We start from the raw sequence: 22674 nt of genomic DNA on the forward strand, positions 1-22674 counted from the left end.
GCACCGGGATCTCAAGAAGGGAGGTGCACTGAGAAGCCGTGTGTAGAAGAGGGGGGGTCTCAGGGCTGGAGAGGGGCGCGAAGGCTAAAGAGGAAGTCGGAGCCATTCAAGTCAGAGCCACACATGCCGTGTGGGTCTTGGGGGCTGGGAGAGATTCGGGTCCAGGTAGGGGAGTGTGAGCTGGGATGCGGGCAGGGCCAGGCGGTGGGTGTGTGGCTTGAATGGAGATACAGCAGCAGAGCTGGGGCAATGAAGTGCGCGTGCTTCCCTCTGCATTGCACCCTTCTATCACTTCTCAGCGCTTTCTTCACCCCAGCTTGTGCCAGGACCTGTGTTTCAAGACCCTTGTTGCACGAGCTGATTTTTCTGGATCTGCAAGAGTTTCTGGAGAACTGCATGAACTGCCCAGCTGCAGCCAAGGCCTGAACGCACTAACCCTGCAGCGCAGTGGACAGCTGCGTTGCAGGAGCCTGTATTCCCCTCCTTGGCCCTTATTGTATCCGAGCGGCCGTATCTGCCCCAGATACAGTCCATGTCCAGCTTATCACTCCATCAGCCGTGGTGCAGACAGCTCAGCTGCTCCACCGCCGAGCCCCGAGCCCTGATCTCATCAGCCCGCCGCACACTTGTAACTCAAACAATAACCTCCTTCCCTGACCTACACAATTCCCAGAAATGCACAGCCTCCCGCTAAAGCCTCCCTGGGGACCGGCATGCCAGCCGGCCTGTCGGCACCAGCATGAACAGTCGCTGCCAGGCCCCGGCAACTGGAGTCCACCGTGTCCCTGAGCGGGGCTGGCTTTGTGGTTTTCTCACAGCCTTCTGCAAAACAAGGGTGTGGGAGTGCATTGGGTGGGGTGAGCGTGGAGTGGGGGGAGAATTGGGAAAGCAGTCCTGCATTTGACCCTTTAGCTTCCCAAGAAGAGCTGCTGGCTGGGCACTTGCTAGCAGCTGCGTTGCACTAGCTTTAGCCTTTGCGGAAGGACATTGTGCGTGCAAAGAGGATGATACAGGCATCCCTGCACTGTCTCAATGTGCTTATAGCGCGGGGGAAGCAGAGAAGCAGAACAGGCAGGGGCTGTGACGGCGCAGACATCGGCCTGGGCACCTGCTCAGCCCATATTTTAGCAGCACTTAGCCCTAATGCCAGGGTGATGGGCTGGGCAAAACTGACTAGACACCTGGGTAGATTAGCCTGCATTCAACGAGTCTCTCCCTGCCTTTCCTAGCAGCTGTGTGGTCAGCTGCTGGCTGCCCTCCAATGCAGCTCTGGGGAGGGAAGTACCAATTTATCTTCCTAGGACAGGTGATGCAATTGGTCTCTCAGCACCGGGGAATACAGGGCAGGTAGGCAAGCACTGAGAGCAGTGCTGGGGTCCAGGACAGGGACAGGGAGATGGTGGAGGACACAGCCACTAGCCTCTACACCTGCTGTGTGGGCAGACCCGGGCACATGCATGGGTGAACCAGGCAACCGCCTGGGGCCTGGACAGAAAGGGGGCTCAAAAATGGAAAAAAAAAATTTACAATGGCAAAAATAAAGTTTTAATATTGTGCATATATAGGACTGGTGATGTTACCAATTGAGAACGAACTATTTAAGGATATCAGTACCACAAGTGTGAGACTTCTGCAACAAAAATCATTCTCTCTGGCGATACTAAAAGTTACCCCGGGGCCGCCAGGAGTCTAGGTACGGCACTGCGTGTGGGTCTTGCACAGCCTGTGTGCCCTCCACACCTCTCCAACAGCTGCCTCCAGGCCCTGCTCCTCGAGGGGTGCCTCCTTCCACCCCATGCCGGATGGCTGAAGCCTTCCTCCCATGCACAGCACTCAATCAGGCGAGCTGCTGGTGACAGAAGAGGGTCCTTCCATCCAGATGTGCATGGACAGGTCCCTAGTAATGCATCCTACCATCGAAGCCAGGCTATACGGGTCTAAACATCCCCACCCTAGGCTGTGTCCTTGAATCCGACAAGGTCCTTTCAGCTGCGGGGAACCAGCCCCAGCCACCAGGAGGGAAGCTCAGGGCACCAGGCCCCTTTGCGGGGCTTGCTGCCTCCCAGAACATCCTCCTGGAGGACGCATTGTTCACAAAAACACATGGGGAAAGCGGAGGAAGACAGACTCGCTGGCTGCTTTGGGCTTCCTGCTTCCTCCCCCGCGGGCGTCGCTATGACATCATTGTCCTCGAGGGGGACGCGGGGCCCGGGGCCCGTTTCATCCTGCTCGTGGGATTGGAGGCTCTCGTGACCCGCAGCTGGGTTTTTTGCACCCTCACACCTGGTCCGTGAATCTTTGCAGGTTTATCTCATGCACCTATTTGCATCTCTTGCCATCTTTCACCCAGGGCTAAACAGGTGGGGGTGTGCAGAGGTTGTGCATCACGGGCGGGGATGCTCTGTCTGGTGGGATGTGAGCCTCAAGCTGCTGTGTCCAAAAGTGGCAGGTTGGTCCCTTAGCCACCAACCTGAGCACTGTGGTGAAGCCACCGGGCTCCAGGGAGTGTGTTTGGTGCTTTGGTACAGGGCTGGCATGGAGAGGGAACTTGGCTGTGGTGTCTTCATTAGATGATGGGGTATGTCCAAGGTTTTGGTCCATAAAGGGCATTTCTCCCTTCAAAGGACACTAAAAAGCACTGGGGGACATCCCTTCTCTGCATCCAACTGCAGAACAAGCTGGGGGCACAGACTAAGCTGAAGGGTGGCATTGCTTGCCCAGCCCTCTCCAAGGGGATGGGATGGGACTCCATCTCTTCAGACACCCTGGGACAGGACAGCGCCAGCCCGTCCCCTACTTAGGGCAGTGTCCTAAGGGAACGGTGACTCAGGCTGGAGTGAATCACCAGGAAAAGCAGGAATAGGACCCAGGAGTCCTGACTTTGAGGCACCGAGTCTGCCTGGTAACATGCTTCCCCCGGCCCTTCCCAGATTCTCGGTGAAGACCGGAGTCAGGCCAGAACAGACGCGATAATTACTTCTGGGCCACGGCACAGCGGGTCACAGGAAGCCGCCGCACTGATCTAGGTGGGGAAGCCTTTGGTTCGGGGCAGCCTCCAGCCCATTCCCAGAACACAGGAAGAGAGAGGGAGCCAGTCACCACCGGCAGCCCATGCCAAGAGAGCCCACCCTTGGGAAAGCAGGCAAGGAAGGCCTCTCCCGTGACCCAGTGAGCTTTCACCACCGCCAAAACTTGGCTGCTTTGCAGAGGAGTCCTGGACCTGAGCTGTCAGCATCACCCCAGACCGGGCCAAACTTCACCCAGCTCTGTGAAGAAACAACGCATTGCAGAATTGTGGCATTGCAGAACTGAACCGTGGCATTGCAGAGCTGTGGCATTGCCGAACTGAACCGTGGCATTGCAGAATCGTGGCATTGCAGAGCTGTGGCATTGCCGAACTGAACCGTGGCATTGCAGAACCGAACCATGGCATTGCAGAGCTGTGGCATTGCCGAACTGAACCATGGCATTGCAGAACTGTGGCATTGCAGGACCGAACTGTGGCATTGCAGGACCATGTCATTCCCAAATCGAACCGTGGCATTGCCGAACCGAACCGTGGCATTAGCCCTTGGCACTTGAGAACTAGAGTCCAGGTCTGCAGGGCAGTGCTTGGAGCAAAGCCAGCTAGGCAGAGAGCACAGAGGGGGTAGATTTACCAAGGTGCCTGCAAATGCAGAGGCATCTAGAGAGATGTGCAAAGGTGCCTGAGCAAGAGAGGGGCCTAGTCTCCCATGGACATCTCACGTGCTGAGGCAAATCCCCCTGGGCACCCATCAGCACCTCTTGGTCCCTTAAATAGCTTCTAAAACATAGGACAGGGGCACGGGGAGAGTTTGGCATCACTTTGCTGTGGTCTTTCTTTGTCAGGTGGCTGCAGAGAGAGCTCCAAAACACTCTGTGCTGCCCATCCAGAGAGGCCATGCATGCGACAGAGGGGACTACAGCCCCCTCGCTCACAGCATCCATAGAGCCAGCCCCCCCCCGGTCTCAGCTCAGGGGGTGCAAGAGCATATTCCCCACCCGCAGCCTTCAAGACAGGTCCTATCTGGAAATCCCACGTCACCAGGTATAGCTTCTGCAGCGGGGAGCTGCATGATGGGGTCTCGGACCGGGATCCCTGCAGTCTGGGCTGGGACAGGCTTGCTCTGGTGCGGCTCCACTTCCACCCCCCTTCCCCGCCGCCTCCTCCGCTTTGTGCTCTCATGGCACCATTTCAAGGCTTCGCCACGGCGTGAACCCAAAGCACCACATAGAGGGAGCAAAGCGCTTCCTTCCCGCTCCCCTCGTCGTTTCCTGCCCGCCCGGCGCTTATCGGGATGGAAATGCAAAGACAGCCGCTAGGCCGGCTCCTGGACCGTCTGCTGCCAAACTGAAGCTTCCCAGATGGGATAAAGGCCGAACGAGCCACGCAAGGCGGGTTCTGCCGGGCTCCCAAACCCGCGCGCAGACACTCGTGGGGCTTGGGGAACGGCAGCGTTTCGGCTGAGCAAAGCCACTCAGCAGCTCTCAGTTCTCGGTGGGATGTCCTGAAGTGCAAAGCCTGCATTTGAATCAAGGCCGCAGCTGTGTTTAATCAGCGTCGGGCTAAGAACAGCTCTCCCCTGCCTGTCCACCCAGGATGCCAGCTGTGCAAGGGCTGGACTGGAGCAGGAACACCCTCGTCTAATGCACCTGACAACACACAAGCCAAGACACGAAACCAACTCAGACAGCCCTGCGCGGGGACAATACACAGACGCAGAGATGTTCAGGCCAGAACAGACTACTCTAATCACCGCTCGCATAGCACAGGCCTCCACACTTCCCTGAATTAATTCCTGGTTCACGTCCAATAGCTGCGTTTGAAATAGAGCAGGTCTTTTAGGGGCGGAAAAAAACATCCAGGCTTGATTTTAAAAAGTCCAGGGATGGGGAATCCGCCACCACCCCTGGTAAGCTGTCAGCGTGGTTAATTAATTCCCTTCATTGTTAAAAATGTGCACTTGCTACGTACTTCAGGCCTCAGCTTGCCTGCCATTGGATCTCCCTGGATCTTTGTCAGCTGAAGTGAAGAGCCCTCTCTTATCCGACGTCTCTTCCCCATTTTGGCATGCAAGCACATAGCCCTTCTCATTGATGAGCTAAACAAATTGAGCTCCTTGGGTGTCTCTCTATTACACATGGTTTCCAACTGTGCAATCCCTCTTGTGGCTCTTCTCCAAACCCGCTGCCATTTTCCGGCATCTTTTTAGCTACACGTAGACACCAGCATTGGAGCAGTACCCATTGCAGAAGTGGGGAGTGGAGCACCTCCCTGCTCTTCCCTTGTGTTCCCCTATTCACAAAGAGTTGTCTCGGGAAGGCGGATCATGGGCTTCTGTCCTGATAAAAACCAGGAGCAATAAAGGCGACTAAAAAGGTGATAAACTGAGAACAGGACATCATTTTCTCTGTGGCCTGTAATTAAACTGTAGGACACTGCTGCAGAAGCTACCAAGGTCGCAGAAGGAAGAATACCCAGTGCTGTCGCTCTGACTGCTAACAAACATTTTGAAGACTATATAACATCTCAGCCATGAAGCTAACTACTAAATTGAACCCCAGGTCTGGCCCAGTCTGGCAATGCCCGGGTTCCTACATCAAGAATGATCCAATTGCCTACCCAGGGGGCACGTCTACATGTGCTTTTACTGCCCAGTAACTTACTGCATAGAAAGCGGTTTTTAGGATGGTGTCTACACGTGCAGGTGTTACAGCGCAGTAACACTGCATGTGTGGACTGACTTGGGACTAACTAAAGTCAGTCCACACACACAGTGTTACTGTGCAGTAAGGTGTCTACACGTGCCTTACTGCACAGTAACTAATTGGGTGTAAAGTTGCTACTTGCATCATGCAGGCAGCAAATTTGTGCCCAAATCGGCATAAATCACCCTGATTACTGCACAGTATGGGTGTGAAAATGTAGACGTGCACCTGTATATGACTGTGCAGTAACCTAAATTACTGTGCAATAACTGTGCATGTGTAGATGCACCCAGGTATGACCAGGTGCTAAATGATGGAGCTGCATTTGCTGGTAGCAGACACGGCCCAGGTCGCTGGACACGAAGCCATGTTGTTTCCACAGCCAGTATTTGCAGAACGTGGCTTTGCAAACGCACCACTCCTCGTGCAAATTGTGAACGCAAATCAGGTAACAGCATATGTAAGCCCCCTCCTTATTGGTATTTTCTTGAATGGGTGCCCAAATTGCAGGCACTGTCCTGGCACTTGTTGCACAACTTAGGCAACAGCGCGTGCATGAACGTTGCACAGACCGTTGCATGCCCACATTTTCTGCACCTCTGGGCTGTCTACTGCAGAGCTTCGCACGCAAGGAACCAAATCCTCAAGCTTCAGGCTTGTCAGTGCTGTACCAGCATCTCCCTGCCACCCACGTACCAGCCAAGAGCACCTCCTTGCTCTCACAAATCAACACAGGGCTGTGATGCGTTCATCTGGGCACCGGCACACTGGCAAACCTGCCTTTTGCACTCGCTTGCCTAAACTTACTGGGAACATCTTCCCCGCCCAACTCCTATCATAGCTGCGCAGCTAGATTTTGAGGCAGTTAAAATCCCCTTGTTATATATTTCTGCCTCAGAACTATTTTCACTGTTGGATTTCTCTTTCCAAAGGAAAAAATACACACACTCACACACACCATATTTCATAGAGTATAGCTTGATGCGGTATATAAGCTGACCCCATTTTTCTGATCCAAAAAGTTAGGTTGATTTATACATCTAATCTATGAAATTGCTAACTTTTTGGATCAGAAATGTGGGGTCAACTTATACCGGCCCCCGTGCGCCCTCTCTGTGGGCCAGGTACCCAGGGGGTGGACACATATGACAGCACCACTCGCAGGAGACAGGGCTGGCCTCGGTGGTCCCATCCCCTGTGAGTGCCAAGCCCGGCCCTGCCTGCTGCCAGCGGTGCTGCTGAGCCTGGCACCGCTCACAGGGGATGGCAATATGGTGTATAAGTCGAGGTTGAATTTTAAGAGTTAAAAATTGGGTTTCAAAACTCGACTTATACACCACGAAATATGGTAACAATCAGCCAAACTCGGACATGGATTTTGCCTACTCTCCCCTGCCCTGGGCTGCCGGGAGGGTGCTGCATAGACCAGCAATAGTGCAGGGCTCCTTCTCCCATCATTGTTGACTCCACAATGAAAGCTGTTTATATTACCGCGTCCCGGAAGCCTTGCCAATCGCACATGTGTCCTGAGCTGATAGCAGCAAGCTTTGGCAAGACTGTCGCTCCATCAGATAAGAGTTTTAACCTGACTTCTCCTGCTGTAACATGCCGTGGAGATGAAGGGCGGTGCTGGTGCTGAGTTCCTTTGGCTCTTCGTAAGCATTTCAAACGCAGGCCAAATGCAAAGAAGAGGAACCTTTCTCAGCTGGGGCAGGAATTGAAGCTTAGAAAGGAGGCTGCATCCAGGACTGGCATCAAAGGGATCTTAAAAAATCCCAGTAAGGAGATATAAGGGTAGAGGTGCATCTTGAATGCTGAGCATTGGGTCAACAGAGCATCCTCCTGGATGGAAGGCCCGTAGCGTTCAGATCTGCAGAGAGACATGAAAAGCAATGCTCTGCACCTCTTATGTCCATCGCCAGCTCCCCGCTGGACCGGGACATGGGAGTGAGCTGAGGGCTGTGCATCTTTTGCTTTTCTTTACATGGATCTTAGCAAAGTGAGGTGAGAGCCCTCCTGCCCGCTGGCTCCCGGCAGCCTCGCAGTCTGTGCCCATCCCCATCAGGGATAGAAGCAGAGCAGGCCGATTCCCAGAGGGATCTGCTTTACGAGACAACTGGGTTCAGCAACCAACCTCCTGCCCTCTTTCCTCGTGCTCTTTCCTTCCCTGCAGCCAAGAAGGCATTCACACCCATCCCCTGCAGAGGCAAATACCCGCGTCTCTCCCAAAACATGCTCACACCAAATTCTGCCCACAAGTAACTTCTTCCATTGCAGCTCCTTGCAGCTAACCAGCTCCTCCTGCCCTGCCAACCTTACTGGGACAATCCTGTGCTCATTTGCAGCCCATCTCCCACTCGCTGGTGCAACGTATGCTGTGGATGCTGTGAACACAGAGACCAAACCTGGGCAGCAAGGGGAAGAGAGGGGCTGCTGACCGGGGAGGGAAGGCCTAGCCAAGTACTCGGGGCAACACGGACCGGGGACCTCAGGGATGGGGGGCACCCATCCAGGCTGCCAGCTCCTCTCTTCCCTCCAGATTTTCTCCTGACCACACATAGGAGCCTGCTGGGGGTGGTGGGAGGAAGCCTGGGTCAAACGTGCCACCCATTTATCATGGGAGGCATCGCTGCTGCCTGCCAGGCTCAACACCGAAAAGGAAAAGTGCTTCTCCGCTTCAGCCTCCCGCCCAGGGCTGCGGCTGCCAAGGTCCAAAAATAAAAACGGAGCCGTCGGGGCTTTTTTCCCACCCCCACCTCTCTCTCAGGAAAGCAGCACTCTATCAAAATGGACCCGATCCGTCCTGCCTCCCGGCGGGGAGAGCACTCATGATAAAAATCCAAGCGATCCCGTGCGATGCCGCATCCCCCCCACCTCTGCACACCGCGCTGGCTGCGGAGATACAGCCAGGACAAGCTGTAGGCTTCCTCCTGGCCTTTTCCTTTCTGCTGACTTCCCCTCCCAGCCCTCTGGCGATGGGAATAGGCAGGGGTCGTGGCAGAGGAAGCTGGGAGGGGACCACCAGCCTTTCCTTTCCCCTTCGGCAGCCATCGGGTGTCACACAATAATATTTTGCAGCTCGCAGTCCTCCAGATTCCCTCCACGGGGCTGTACCGGCAGCCGGCTGGCATCCCAGGGCTTGCCACTCAAACGGCACTTGAGCAGCGGGCATGGGATTGCATTTTATCCAGGGAGGGATTCACCCCTGGGAGGTCAAGGTCAAAGGTCTGCCTGTGAGCAGGATGAACTCCCTGCAGGGGGGCTGCAAAGAGGATGGAGCTGGACTGTTCTCCGTGGGGGCAGATGGCAGAAGGAGCAATGGGCTCAGGTTGCAGCAAGGCAGGTTTAGGTTGGATATTAGGAAAAACTTTCTCACTAGGGGGGTGGTGAAGCACTGGAATGGGTTACCTGGAGAAGTGGTGGACTCTCCATCCTTGGAGGTTTTTAAGACCCAGCTAAACAAACTTTAGCTGGGATGAGATAGTTGGGGCTGGTCCTGCTTTGAGCAGGGGGTTGGGCTAATGACCTCCCCCCCAGCCCTCATTTTCTACAATGCTATACATTCATAGATGTTAGGGGCCGGAAGGGACCTTACAAGATCCTCGGGTCCATGCTTAATGCCTGTCTGTTTCCATACGAAGGAGTGACATGCCCGGCATCGCACCCATCCACCTTTGGGCGCCCAGCCTGGATGAGTGGCTGGGGCTGCGAGCCCACAGCCTAAGCCACACACTTCGATGGCTCTGCTATCATGTCCCAGCCCCCAGGAGCTGTTCTGGGAATATCATCCTCCTTGCTGAGGCACAGAGACATGATACAGATCCCTAAAAAAATCACTCAGACTCTTGCAGTGCCGGACACACAACCCATTCTCTGCAGCCCTCCCAACCACCGGCCTTCCCTTGCCCATGCTCCGGGGATATCTCCAGCCTGATGCTTGCAACCTGCCGTAGACAAGCTGCTATGTGGAAGCTGCAGCCCAGGACAAGGAGCCCTGTTTGATGCTAAATCTATGAGGCACCTGCGCTGCACGCCCGCAGACTCTTACCAGGTGAGCAATTTGCAGCACGCTCCATCACACTGCAAGGAAAGAACATGACACGGGGCTGCCGCGCAAGACGCTGTCCAGAGCAGCTTGGGCGCGTGGCCCGTTAACTCGTTATTCTCTCTCTGATGCTGATGAGGAGACTGGCTGGGCCTTTGCCTTGCACAGACCCATGTTTTGGAGGAGCAAATCCCTTCCTGGCCCCCTGCCTCCATCAGCCGATCCGGGGGGGCAGGAGACAAGACGTCTCTGTGTACGGGGAGTGCTTCGAAATGCTCTTAGTAGTCTCCAGCCATGACGGCGATGGCACAAACCTTCCTCCCCGCTGCGGGTGAGTCTGTAAAGCCTCAATTAAGTTCAGCAATTTTCTCTTTCTTAATCATATACGGTCACAGCCTTTTGCTTTCCAGCAGCCGGGAGCCCCCTCCCTGGGCAACACCACAAGAGTCACGTTCCCGGTTTTTCACAGCAGCGTGCAAGCTATAGCGCTGCATAGGCTGAACGTGCCGCGCGATACCGTGCGAATGGTGCTCCCGGGAGATTCGGAGGTCCCTAGCTGCCGAACCAGCCGGGGACCCACGAAACAAGCAGATGGCAATCCCAAGCCAAATCGCAACGAGGAAACCAGACAAAGCCGAGGAAACCAGACCAAAAACCTCAGTGGGGCTCAGTAAAAGGGCTGCAGGCCCAACTGGGAAAGTAAGGGAACGACTTAGTGCACACGCGGAGAGCAGCCATCTGCAAGGGCTGGTGAGGTAATGGTCTGTTATAACTGAAAACACGTCCAGGACCACAGCGGCTTTGAGGAACAGAAAACCTTTCCCAGATGTAGACGTCCTATGCTATTATATCAGATACTTCTGAGCAGGGTGGTGTTCTCTACCCCTCTCTGCTGCAAGCTGGCGGCGTGCTAGCAATGGGAGCCGCATGCACACAACCTGCGCTGGGCTCCTAAGAAAGGCTCTGGCCCCAAGCAGCCAGCGGCTACCTGGAGGTCTCTCTCCTCCAGGTGGGTTTCCATCTAAAATGGCTTTAACACCCCATTTTTAGAAAGCCGGCGATGCCAATGAAAGCAGCTGCTCAGACCTTTCTAACATCTGGCACTCCCCACGTCTGGCTGCTTGGTGCATTCTCCAACTAGTTTGATCCCACGTGCTCTGTACATGGAGCTGCAAGCCCGGTGAGCTTGCCTGCCGGGATACCGGAGGTTTTCATCCTCGAAACTTGGAACCTAGAAATCCAGAACGCGGTGAGGTTTGCAATGCAACATCCCCAGGGGAGCACCCCCTCGCCGAGCGCCGTGCTGGGAGACGCCGGTCCCATCGTGAAGGTGATTCTGGCAGAGGATTTGTGCATGCAACAGGAGTCCAAAACAGCAGGCTGGATTTGCACATGCAGTTGTCACTGGGTGTATACACAAGTAGTGACCCATGAAGCCCAGCTGCACGTAGGCACACACTCCCCTCCCACTCTACGTGCCTGACTTGATGAAATAAATCTGACATTAGCAGGACGGGGGGAAGCCCTCTGACACCAGGGCAGGTGGAAAACCTTTCATGGACCGCTCTTCTCAACCATCATAACACTGCAGGTCTTTGCTTGCCTTGGCTGGCTTTCTCCCCACTATTACACTCTGGCACGCTTCTTGCTTGCAGACAGACAGGCTGGGAACATAATCTTTGAACCCTTTATGTCTTCCCCTTCCATTGACTTAGCCTAACCAGTTTCTCCCATTGCTACTGTAAGTGGCTTTACTGGAACCCAGGGGGATGTTTCCCTACGGGGGGGAGGCGGGCAGAGACAGTGAAGCCCAGATGCCCTCCTTAACCCCTTCTGGACCAGGAGAAACCACCCTACCCCATGACAAAGGGGTTATCCCGCAGCCCAGAACTGAGCTTTGTCTCATTTCCCTCGTTTTAAAGCACCACCATTTTCTGGGAGGCGGCAGGGAGCCTTTCCGATGGCAGTTTCAGCCAAATGGCACTTTCATCGCAAGACACAAAACAAGCATCCAGAAAGGAAACGTGGTGAGGAGGGGACGCGGCGCCCAGGAGAGCAAGTTTTGCACAAAAGAAGGGGGGGGGTGCACTTTTCCTGCCAGCCACGTGACCCCCCTGACAATACCAGGCAGGGAGCCATTGCTGTCAAAGAGGGAAACTCGTTATGACCCCGTGCTCTGGAGTACAAAAAGTATGAAAGCATTGTGGGAAAACAGTCCGTGGCAGGAGTCTACCTTCCTGCAGATCAGGCGGGATAAGGATTGCACATGCATGAGCTTATGGACACGAACAGGCGTGTGCACCAGCGTGCAACAGCTTGCAAAACGACGCACGTTGCGTGGGAAATTCTTCTTGGTCAAAGCCTCCCTGGGTTACAGGAACAATCCTGCGTTCTCCCCCGGCAGCTTCAGCACATGAGACCATGTGCTCTGGTGTCCCTGCGACTGCCAGCACCGCCGGGCAAATAAGGCGTTGCCCAGAACGAGACGCACGCTCAGTCCCGCAGGCAGGGCCTATGAAGCTTTGCATGCACACAGCAGGGCACAGGCTTTCAAGAAGCTCTTCCAGAAAACGTTGTACTCAGAGGTGGCTTTTTCCCTTGAGCTTTGCCTCAGATAAATCCCGCTGGCCGAGCTCCTTGTGGATGATTGGGCTGAGCTCCACTGAATGGATCAGTGCAAAAGACCAGAAGAGGATTTCCCAGCTGATTTTGCACTTCTCTGTCTGCAATTCCTGCACACCAAGAGCAGACCGACAGACCTACAGCAAACTAGGTGGAGGGGCTCAGACGGCTTAAGGAATTTAGGACCAAAGCCCCTCGTGTATCTTTTGTCCGGATACCAATGAACGGTGTTTTCTGCCCCCCGCCCCCAAACAAGACAGAAGTCCAGACTAGAAAGTAGGCATCTGAAACGTCCCACTGCCGACCAGATGCTCAGTCTCGAGCGCATATGATGTTATGCATCGACTTGATTTCCTTGCTGTAATCAAGACAAGAAATTGTGCCGATTGGAGCTTTTGAGTGGCGGCCAGTTCTGTTTCTTGATGGCTTTGCTGCAATCTGCGTTCATGTATTTGGCATGCGAGCGGCTCGGCATTGAGGTAATTCGTTAACGTTGAAACAAAAATGTGTTTATGGGTGTCTGGAAATAGTTGGTAGAAGCGTCATATTTTCCCCGCTCAAACCCGGGGCTGTTATGCGATGAGCCCTGAGTCACGGTGTAAATGCAAACCCATCCACCGCCTGATCGGGGCGCACGCTGGGATGCCACTCGGAGCCCCAAGCTCCCCTCTCCCAGCACGGCCGGACCCGTTCAGACACCCCCGCGCCCCCGAGCTACATAAACCACCTGCAGTTGTCCACTGTCCTGGGCACTTTCACGTGGCTCTGTTGGGAATCAGGGAGCTGGACACAAGCACTCATTCTGCACTCTACAGGTGGGATTTCACAAGCATGGGGTGTCCATAAGGTCATGGGGAAGCAGGGCTGGATGGGACCTTGCAAGGCCATCTAGTCCAGCCCCTTGCTCAAGGCAGGATCATCCCTGAATAAGCCATCCCGGCCAAGCGTCTGCCCAACCTGCCCTTGAAAACTTCTAAGCACGGCGATTCTGCAGTTTCTCGAGGTGGCCTGTTGCACGGCTTGACCACCCTCAGCACCAGAAAGTTGGACCTGCTCCATTCCCACTCAAGACTCGGGGGGGGGGTCCCGTCACTGACTTCAGTGGAAACCGAATAAGGAGCCAATCTGGAAGCAGTTTGCAAATCCCGTTCTGCACAAGAAACATTCACGTGACACACGCCAGGCAGGGACATGTGCCCACGCCTCACGCACGGCCCCTCTGTTTTCCTTCCTGCGCCAACCAGTTACAGGCATGGGGTCAGACTGGGAAACGCAACCGCCCGCCTGTGCAATGGTGTGCAGATGCCCCTCTGTCTGCACAACCTGCGTGCGCTGGCGGGCGGCTCGCAGAGGAAATCCCTCACCTCTGAGCTGCATCTGTAATTGCTGGAGCTCGTCAATGCATGCACAATTGCCCGTGCATGCCAGATGGCACGCTCACCCGCACAGGGGGTCTCTGACACTATCCATGCCCTATGTGACACCCATGTGCACCTGTGCTATATCACTGATAAATGGCCCAAGTGTCCAGTCACTCACATGAAGTTCAGGCCAAAGACATCAGGGCATGTCTCTCGGTACTGAGACTCACGTCACAAGTGATGGAGTTTGCAAAATGGACGTTTCCTCTGAGAGATTTCTCTGTCTAGGTAAATCTGAGATACAGAAGGGCTGATGGGGAAGAGAGGCAGGTGGAAGTGAAAGGGCCAGACTTGTGGCAGCACCCGCATGGGTTGCTGAAGAGGAGCACTGGGGTCTCATCTGCTCAGACAACCCTTTCTCATCACAGCTCGACTCCTGCATCAGCAAGGGTGTCCTCTGTTTATTCAAAAGCAGAAAAAGAAAAACTTTTCTGGGAGTTAGTGCCAGTTTCTGCACTTGGACAGCTGGCTTTGGCACTGCACAAGCTGGGGCCTGTGGAGTGGTTTGAACTCGTAGGTGAAGAGCTGAGCTGTTGCTATTAGTTTTAAATGCAATCGTGCTCTTAAAATAAACAGCGAGCGTGCCTGCCTGGGGGGGAGAGGGCTGAGTGGCTCAGCTAGTTAGAAGGAGCCTTTTCAGCTTTGTCACCGAGTCAAATCAGACCTAGACTGGTAGCAAGCAGAACCATGACTCACGTGACATCAATTTGGGATCTTCTTCCAGTGCTGACTGGACAGGGCCTCACGTTAGAAACCATCACCATCACATTTGGCAAGGCTCGATCCTTTGCCAGCAACCTCATTGGAAAGACCAGTGACAGAAAGACTCAGCTTGTCTCCTCCTGTAACACCTGGCTCCATCAGGCCAGGGCTGCAGCAGCGTAGGGGATATATATGGGTGATATAGGCACTGCTGCCTTGCATAAGATAAAGGCCTCCAGGCAGCAAGGGTTGGCGACCCAATGCCTTTCCAAACCAAGAAATTCCCCCAAGCACAAAATAGATGAGCAATAAAAAGGGGGAAATCCCAAGAAAAAAAATGCAGTGAGCAGGGCATGCTTGCAGCCAGCTCACACCGCCCCTCCCAGCCCACTGAAGTCAAGAGAAAGACTCCTGGTGACAACAGGGAGTTAGGATCAGCCCCTCCGTGTGAATAGGGATGGGGTGGGAGGAAGATCATTACAGATTCCACTTTCCTTGAACATCAAAAGTGCCTACACACCCAACACAGGATGTCACTGTTTCTCTAGCTGATCATTTTAGCCCATGCTGAAGCCAGCAGGTGAAACTGGGAACTGGATGGAAAATTTGACCCTAAAGGCAGAGGGATCAAATACAGCTCTAGCGTTACTCCATCCATAGCAAGTGCCTTCCCCTGGCAGTGAATTTGGGTACCCAGAGCCAGCTGCTTTGGGTGTGTTACATCTTCTTAAAGTCCTTTGGAAATGTTTGTCTTAGAAAGTAAGTACCCCTCGCTGATGCTGACCCGGGGGACTGCTGTGTGCTTTGAGACTGGAGCAACCAGTGCTTGTTCCTCTAGCGCTTCAATACAGGGGGAGAGGAGGGGTGCAGGTATAGGGGTGCTGGTGAGGGAGGAGCTGGGTGCATGGAGGCCCTGGTGTTACACAGCAAAACCACAGCTCAGCAAACCCACCAGCCTGGACATCAGCACATGGGTGTGCATCTCATCTCACCTCCCCCCTACAAAATTCATCCTCCGTGATACTCGGTGCTTTATGCCACACACCCAGACGCCGAAGTCAGGTTTGCTGATGCTGTCAGTCAAAGGCCAGTGGTTTCTCACGGCGCCGATCAGTCAGAGATGTGTTGTGGGTGATCCTATGACCAGATTTGGGCCCAACGTCCTGCCTAAATACAAACTCCCCTAATGAACTGTAATGCCATTGCCATCACTTCCGTAGCTATGAATGACCCCAGGATCAGGTGTGAATAGATGCATAGGGTTGTGCTTGACGGAAGTCATTCATCGTGGTGCGCTGTGACCAGTGGGGTCCCCCCAGGCTCTGTCCTTGGACCCATATTGTTCAACATCTTCATTAATGATGTGGACACTGGTGTCAGAAGCGGACTGGCCAAGTTCACTGACGACACCAAACTCTGGGGTAAAACATCCACACCTGAGGACAGGCGGGTGATCCAGGCTGACCTGGACAGGCTCAGAAAATGGGTGGACGAGAACCTGATGGTGTTCAACGCCGAAAAATGCAAGGTCCTCCACCTTGGGAGGAAAAACCCGCAGCATCCTTATAGGCTTGGCAGTTAGCACTACAGATGAAAGGGGCTGGGGGTCATGATTGACCACAAGATGAACATGAGCCTGCAATGCGATGCGGCGGCTAGTAAAGCGACCAAAACGCTGGCTTGCATCCATAGATGCTTCTCAAGCAAATCCCGGGACATCATTCTCCCCCTGTACTCGGCCTTAGTGAGGCCGCAGCTGGAGTACTGCGTCCAGTTTTGGGCTCCACAATTCAAAAAGGATGTGGAGAAGCTTGAGAGAGTGCAGAGAAGAGCCACGCGCATGATCAGAGGTCAGGGAAGCAGACCCTACGATGACAGGCTGAGAGCCCTGGGGCTCTTTAGCCTGAAAAAGCGCAGGCTCAGGGGTGATCTGATGGCCACCTATAAGTTTATCAGGGGTGACCACCAGCATCTGGGGGAACATCTGTTCACCAGAGCGCCCCAAGGGATGACAAGATCGAATGGTCACAAACTCCTCTGCGACCAATTCAGGCTGGACATAGGGAAGAACTTCTTTACAGTCCGAGCCCCCAAGGGCTGGCATAGCCTGCCATTGGCGGTGGTTGAAGCGCCCACATTGAACACCTTCAAGAGACATTTGGATGTTTATCTTGCTGGGATCCTATGACCCCAGCTGACTTCCTGCCCCTGGGGCCGGGGGCTGGACTTGACGATCTTCCGAGGTCCCGTCCAGCCCGAATGTCTATGAAATCTATGAAATAGCTCTGTTGGATTAGCCGCACCCCCTAGCTAGCTGCTACTGGGCCTTGCCAATAAGTCTGGGGAAACAGGCCTGTTTGCCATTGAAGTTACCCCAGCTCAGGCATCTATGCTGTCTGTCTGCTACTCCTTTACCCCAGTGTAAAACCAACGACAGCGATGCAATGACACGGCCACTGCTGGAGCCCTGGAGCAAGCTGCCTTCCCTCTCCCTGCCTCCAATTCTGCATCTGCAAAGTGAGGGTAAAAGATATGCACCCTTCACGGTTCAGGGCAGCCCTGTCTACCTCTCTTCGCCTCTGGCCCCTGTAGCTGAGAGGGTAACGCTAACCCACCAGAGCTACACCTGTGACGTGTGCGCAGAGCTTCAAGCCCAGAAGCGAGTTCCCTAAGCACAACGTAATGCAGAAAAGCAGCAAAGGGCTCCAATACATAGAGGCAGAGGGATCTTACTACGTGACCAGCGCATCTCTCAGCCTCTTCTGTGCAAAGGGGGGCATCATCGAGGGACCAAGGTGCGGGAGCCCCCATGGAAAAGGCCGAAGTTATTTTTAACCCAGTGGGACCCTGACTGCAGCCCTGCTGTCAGAAGTCATCAAGCACAGCCGAGGAGCGGGGAGGCATTGGAGAAAAATATAGAAAGCAAAAAAAAAAAGAGAGAGAGAGAAAACTTTTGTGTTTGAGGCGCGCTAAGCCACCGAGTCTGCCTCTCCGGCCAAACTTCCTCTGCTAGGTGTGGTGCTGGGACAGGAGGCAGGAGTCTATAAAGGGAAACCAGGGTGGTGGGGAGAGAAGCAGAGAAAGCCAAGAGCCCGGTAATAAAAAAAAAGAGCCCGTGCAGAGTGACGGGGGCTGGGCCCGGGGCCAGATCGTCAGACGCCAGCCCTGGTGAGGAGGGTGATGGGAGAGGTCACCCAGCTGGCTTTTACAATGATCTTATCTCTGCCCAGGAATATCCAACATTTCCTCCCCGTGCGCTGCTGCAAATACAAACTGTGAGAAGCCGGAGCGCCCGGTCGCCCACCCTCCCTTCCCCTCGCTGGCTTTGCCTCTCCCGCGCCGGCCGCCTGCCTCTCTGGCGCTGCGGTTCCCCCCCACCAGCCACTTTCAGCCCGGCTTTATTTATCTCCTGCGTCTCGTACGTGGGAGGTGCTGTATGTGGATCTATATCCAGAGACGCAGGGCTCGGGTGCGGAGGGGAGGAGGTCATTCTTTTTTCCCAGTGAAAGTTAAGTGGCCCAAAGAGCGATGCCGCTATTGTTGAGCTGTGTTTATGTCACACCCCAAGCTCTGTGTCTGCCCAGCGCCGATGATTTACCTCTGGGGGCCGGAAGCTGGCCCCGGGAAGGGCAAGAGTCAGGGTAGGCATGACATTGCCCACGTAGCTGTCTCTGACGGACAGGCCCGCCGCAGGACAGAGGGCCCGGAGGTCAGCCTGGGTCCCGCGGCACCTCACCTGAGCTCTGCTCCGAGCAAAATCATGGCTCTGAAGCCATGTGCAGCCGCCCCCTTCCTTTCTCCCCCTGCTTTTTCTGCCCGTCTCAAGAGTTAGTTTCCCTATCTCCATGTGCCTCTTTCTTCCCTCCCCTCCCCATAATAGTTAAAAAAAAAAAACCATGCTGATATACCGTATAACTATATAACGCAGATGCATTTTCCAAAGCGGAGAGTGAACTCATGCACCAGGTCAGCCTAGGGCACTCCACCTCTTAACCCTGCACCTTTTGGAGAATGTGGCAAAGCTTCATGCACCAGGTCTGACTCCCTCCTGCCCCACTCAACCCCGACACTCGTCCTTCTCATTCCTCATACATTAAGACTCAAAATCAGATTGAAAGCTGCCCGTGGAAAGCATGCACCCCATGGTATGAGACTCCCCGGACAGCCCCGCTGGCACAGGGAGCAACACAGAGACCGGGAACGATGGTTCTCAAGCGCTCAGCACCTGCATGGGGGCCAGAGTTTCAAAGGGACTCAGCAGGCAACTGTGTCCAGCTCCCCTGAGCCAAGTCCTGCTGAAAACCGCAGGCGTTATTTCCAAGCCCTTCTCCGAAAGCAGAGGAGATGGCCTGCGGGGAAGGAGCTCTGCCATGCAGCAATACACTGCAATGTCCTGCTTCACTCCAGGGACATAAATGTGAGCAGATGTTCCTCCCTGCAGGGACAGCACATCCCCTTCCCCCCCAAACAGCAAACACCAGGCAAAAGCAGTAGCTCCATGCACTCTCCGCAAGGAGGCAAGACCTGGAGCCAGCTGAAACTCCTGTAGCTGGTGTGAGCTGCCAAATGATACCCATAAACACATCGCTGCAGAGCAACACCCCCCGCCGAGATAACAGCCCGGGTGGATCTCGACAGCTCACGGCATCCCTCCACCTGGATTTCCCTGGATAGCCGCAGGGCTTGGGGTGGCTAATAAAAAATGGGTTTCGCAACAGACTCGGGATATAAATCCCTGAACCCGCAGAAGGTGGGACTGCAGCAGGAAAAGGTTGTAAAGCACAGGGCTGGTGGTATTGCAGCAGCATCCTGGCCGCAGCCGTCAAGGGGAGATTACTGCACGAACCAGCATCTCGGGGACCCCCCTACAAGCCCATGGGGGCTGGTGCCCAGCAGGTCTGAGCGTGATGGTGATGCTCACCCAGGGGCAGGAGCGGGGTGGCAGTGAGGAGCACTCTACCCTATGCCATCCAGTCTTTAGCAGCTGCTTCTCTGCCCCAGCCCCAAGGCCAATGCAAAGATGTGTTCAAGCCTGAGCTGAAAGGCTGCCATGGGCACTGGGTAGGGTTGACTGAGCCAAGGGAACTACTTCCCAAAGCCAAGCAGAGCAGTGGGAGGTATGGTAGGTATGTTTAGCCCCTGAAACCTCCCTCTTGCACCACGCTATCCAGCTCCCTGCATCTCTCCACCCCAAAGGACAACATTACCCTACTCAACAGGGCATGGGAGAAGACATGAAAGAAGGGGAACCCCCTGGTAAGGTCCCACCTGGAGCCAGCCCAGCATGCACACAGAGCTCCACCACAGCAAGCGTTGAGCCTCAGAGCCCCTCCAGGTGCCTCCGTCCACCACCCAGTGACCATGGGACAGGAGGTGACCAGGGCAAGGCCGAGCCCCCCTCTAAGACCAGACTCCTCGGGGCACTTCCCTGGTGGCCTGCCAGCTCCTGGAGAATTTAAGCTTCCCATTTGTAAAGAGATAACAAGTTTCAGGCCCGTCTGGGCATTCAGGAAACTTTCTACACCTGACCTAATGCCACGCTGCCCGCCTGAGTCTGCAGATAAGGGGGCCGAAACAACGGAGCCTGCATTCGCTCCGAGACACCTGCCATCCGATCCTCTTAATCTCGGCAGGACGTTGACACAGAGGCTTGGCCACGACAATAAAAGAACTGTGAAGTGTTTCGCTGCCGGCGGCATTCATGGAGCCATCCGCCTCTTTGGGAATCGGGTGCGGAGGCTGGAACGGTGCATGAAGCTTCTGCCTCCTCTGTCCCCACTTCCACATCTTCATTCTGCCTTATCCTGTGCCTGCAACCCAATCAGACTTGATCCCATGCTCTCACAGACAAGGAGATGTATGCTATTGGCTTCCCAGGGGGGAGGTTTTGCAGTCACTCATTCGTTGTCCTTTAAGCCCCCCAAAACTTCCCACAGGCCATGCAACTCCTCTGTTATTCTGTGAAATGTAGTTCTCATTGTCACCTGCAGAATGGGGAAAGGATGGGGAAGGCAGTTATCTCTCAGGTACTGGGACACATCTCTTCTGATGCAAAGGTTGGCCCTGACCCTACATGGCTTCGATCCATAGGACCTTTGTTCTGGTCTCGAACGACTGCTGCAGGAGGCCCCGGCTCAAGCTGCATTGTTGCGTCCTGCATGCTCCATTTTGCACAAGACAATCAGTGCTGGGCTGTCAGGGCGGGGAGATTTTTTTGAGCTGGGGTTTGGCCCAAGATCTCTCTATGGCTATTAATACTGATGAATATACGGACATGTTTACCGTGCATCTAGACGTGGAAATTTCCCAGCGAGCAGCAGCCTTGAAATTTATCGTGGCTGAAATGGCTCCTGACCTGATGCCATTGTAACATGTAAAGCCGTGGCACGCTGCCCAGCACGGGAGTTACCCAGAGACAATAACCCAGCCGTGGTTTGCAAGGGAGTGACGACTCGCAGCTGGGAGGAATGAAATCTGTGCACCGACGCGCAGGCCCTGCAGCACAGCTAAAGTATCTCAGGTGCTGTGAACCACTGGGCCTCAGCACCACGATGACCACGTACCACCAGAGAAGGGCCATGGCTGCCATTGCCAGAATATACCTTGGGATTGCTCTGAAATATCTCCACGGGTCACTTGGAAGGGTTTCCCCTCTCTGGCCCGTTATCAGAGGAGGCATGAATATTTCTTTCCCTGCATCCTTCCAGCGCAGGGCTCTCTGGCTGGCTAGCCAGCTGCTTTGGGAAGTGTTCAGCAAAGCCCAGAGCAGTGATGTGGGATAACACATACCACTGAAGACTGCAGAATGGGGACTAGGGGGAAGCTGGGAGAGTGAAGGGATACTAGGACTTTTCCACCTCTAAAGGCCCTGCTATGCAGTCACATGAAAGCTAGCTAGACACCAGCTCTGGAGTTGTTACCCATTCTCAAGCACTCGCTGCACAGCTGGCAGGCTCCTTTTCTAGCTGGACAGCCATTTTTACCGTGCAGTCATTACTTTGCATATGTGGCCGCTCCGAATGCATCGCACACTCCACCCGTCCGGCGTGTCATAAATGTAACGTGTCGCAGGGGCCTTAAAGCAGCAACCCTGATGAGCTCAAGTAGATCCCGCTTAGACAGCCACTGCCACTGCCACTGCATGGCAAAGACCGGGGTGCCAGGTGCTGGGCCCCCTCTGGACCCTCCAGCCCCACTGCAGAGCTTCGCCAGCCTCTTTCTAGAGGGGTCAATGCAGACACAAGCTTCCCTGCTCCTCATTCCCAGGCAAGGGACTAAGCCTAAAGCAGAAGCAAGGGGAGATCCCACTTTGCAAGCTGAAAGCGCCATCTAGGGGCACCTAAATTGCAGTCTGGCACATGGCGGGGCTGGCATCCACATGCCCAGGACGCAAGTGTCCAGGGGAGAGGCTGGAGGGAGCAGGGGGAAAAACATCATGGGGGAGAGCATCTCTGCAAGCAGGGATGGAGGTGCTGCCCCTGCCTTGCCTCCCCAGGGCCTTGCAAGCTCCCTGGCGTAAACTGCAAGCTCCTCCAGCTCCGGGGCTGGCAAACCGCTAAGGCAAGGGATCTCTCGTGCACCACCCCGCCCTGCAGCCCCCAGCTCCTCTTCTTTGGGGCTGCAAAGGCACTTGTTCCTTCTGCCTCGCCCCGCTGCAAACCTGCTAAGGCAAGGAGCCCACGGGATCTCTCCACCCCTCCAGGTGCCCCCCTGCACCCCCAGCCCCTGCCTTTTCCTTGGGGAGGGGAGTTGGCTTGTCACTTCTGCATCCCCCAGCTGCAAACCTGCTAAAACAAGGTGCTCAGGGAATCTCCCCACCCCTCCATGGGGCTTCCTTGCACCCTTAGTTGCGGGGGGTCGGCTTGTTGCTTGTGGGGGGGTCAGCTTGTTGCTTCCACACCCCCCAGCTGCAAACCTGCTAAAGGAAGGAGCCCAGGGGATCTCTCCACCCCTCCACGGGGCTTCCTTGCACCCCCGGGGGGGAAGGCTTGTTGCTCCTGCCTCCCCGTCGCTCGGCGGCCGGGGCCGGGGCTGCCCCCGCCCCGCGGGCTCGGGGAGGCGCCCGCGCCGTCCCCCCCCCGGCCGGGGCTATATGAAGCGGCTTCCAGCGCAGCATCCTCCCCGAGAGCGGTGCGCTGCAGCCGGGCAGGGGGG

The sequence above is a fragment of the Alligator sinensis genome, unplaced genomic scaffold (genome assembly GCF_000455745.1).
Source record: "Alligator sinensis unplaced genomic scaffold, ASM45574v1 scaffold752_1, whole genome shotgun sequence".
NCBI lineage: Eukaryota > Metazoa > Chordata > Crocodylia > Alligatoridae > Alligator > Alligator sinensis.